Here is a 2,500-nt window from a genome sequence, read left to right on the forward strand (position 1 = left end):
TTTCGGTTTGAATCCTGAAGTTATTGAAAGATTATTAGAACATGAACAAGCAAGAGACGAACGCGAGGAGCGAGCTTCTGAACGAGAGATAAAAAAGTTAGAATTAGAATTAGAAGAGGCCGATAAGCGCCGCTCTCACGAACTGGCTATGGCCCAGTTATCATGTTCTAATGCCGAAAGTAAGAGTACGTCTCTTCAAATGTATGATAATTTCCGATTGCCTACTTTTCACGATGGCCAAGATGAGATAGATAGCTATTTGCAAAGATTTGAGCGCTTAGCTGCTCTACATAAATGGGATAAACAAGATTACCACGTGTATTTAGGATCAGTTTTGAGAGGGCCATGCGTTGAAAGTAACGTATCATTACCTGACGAGACGGTGAAAGACTACGAGAAGTTGAAAGAGGCCTTACTCAGAGCTTACTCGGTGGATGCCGATAGGTACAGACGTTTGTTCAGGGAGAGTAAATGTGGGGAGAAAGAATCTTACATTCAAATGGTAGTTCGAATGGAGCAGTACTTAGACAGATGGATTTCCTTGAGTGATATTGATAAGGATTATAATTCACTTTTCGACTTCTTGGTCAGAGAACAGCTTCTTAATAATTGCAGTGCTGATTTAAGGGTTTTCTTAAAAGAACATCATTATAATAGTGCTACCGAAATGGCAGAGGCTGCGGAACGATACAGGAGTGCGCATAACTTTCGCGGTCGATCGCAGAGGATTTCTCAGCAAAGTAAGACTAATGTAACGAAGGATAGTGAACTAATTTGCCATGGATGTGGTAAGGCTGGTCACATTAGGCCTCAATGTCCTGAAAATCCTAGAAATTATAAGAAAATAAGCACTAGCAAAGTTAACTTTGTTTTTGAGTCGGAACTTAAACCAAACAGGTGCATAATTGATGATAATGGGTGTGTTTTCAATAAACGAGCTGAAGTAAGTTGTGATTCTGGTTGCTCTACAATTGTTGTGAAGGACAGTCTCGTGCCATCAAATTACAAATATGGGAAACTCGTGAAGGTGTATGATTACTTGGGAATTTCTAATTATTTTCCTCAGATAAGGTGTTTTATTAAGTCAAAGTTCTTTACTGGCTGGGTTAATGCCATAGCAGCGCCTATAAAATTTGCAGACATATTAATTGGCCTTTTTCCAGGTGTTAAAATCCCGCCTGACTCCAAACCTGCCAATCTTGATCTTGATCCTTTCGAATCGTCGGAAGATCCTCGCTCCCCCCCTTCTAACTCTCCGAATCATTTGCCTAAGGTACGTTAATGATGTCCGTTCTACATCGCTTGCGACTGTTATGAGGGTGGAGACTCGTGCAATGACGGAACGATTGAAGAACGTAAGCCTCTGAAGTGTCCCGCAGTGTCGCAACTTGATATCGGTTAAACGTGACGTCATTAATGCTCAGAATACATGCCCTACATTAAAGTCAATTAGGGAAAAGGTAAAGACAGGGAAAATAGACAATGTTAAGAATAGGGCAGTGAAATATGAAATAATTAATGGGTTAATCTATAGAATTTGCTTAGAAAGTAAATTCGATCATGAAAAGGGTAGAAAGCAAACTGATTGTTCCTGAGATTTATAAAAGTAAAATATTAAATCTTGCTCATGATTCTTTAACAGCTGGCCACTTTTCACACAGGAAAAACTAGCCATAAGAATATTCCTTAAGTTTTTCTGGCCTGGAGCAGGAGCAGATATCAAGCGTTATTGCAGATCGTGTCACATCTGCCAGAAAGTTTCGCACAAAGGCAGCGTGAAGAGGGTGCCGATGAAAACAATTCCCGTCATTTCAGAGCCATTTTCACGTGTCGCTATTGACCTTGTCGGTCCGATATCACCTTGCTCCGACCGCGGACACAGATACATCCTGACTATGATAGATTATGCTACGCGTTTCCCCGAAGCAGTTTGTCTAAAGAACATAGACACCGTGACTATCGCAGAAAGCTTAGTTGAGATTTTCTCTCGGGTTGGCATCCCTAAGAAATCTTGTCGGATCGCGGAACTCAGTTTCGATCAGACCTAATGGCCGAGATTCATAGACTGCTGTCAGTTAAAGCTCTGTACCAAACCCCGTATCATGCGAGTTGCAATGGCGCGGTTGAACGTCTGAATGGAGTATTGAAAGCAATGATTAAGAAGCTGTGCTCTGACCATCCGCGAGACTGGGATAGATATCTTCCCGCCGTTCTTTTCGCTTACAGGGAAATCCCAAACGATTCGCTGAAGTTTTCTCCATTTGAACTCCTTTATGGAAGACCAATCAGAGGTCCGCTTACTATTTTGCATGAACTTTGGTCTAATGACGAGATCGATAAGGAAGTAAAGTCTACTTATCAATATGTAACCGAATTAAGATCCAGATTAGAGGAAACTGCAAAACTGGCCGTTTCCAAGCCGAGATACGCAGCAAGGACTTATAAAAGCTATTATGACCTTAAATCTAGAAATCGCAGGTTAAAGGTGAATGACGAGGTG

This window comes from Penaeus monodon, chromosome 7 (assembly GCF_015228065.2).
Source record: "Penaeus monodon isolate SGIC_2016 chromosome 7, NSTDA_Pmon_1, whole genome shotgun sequence".
Lineage (NCBI taxonomy): Eukaryota > Metazoa > Arthropoda > Malacostraca > Decapoda > Penaeidae > Penaeus > Penaeus monodon.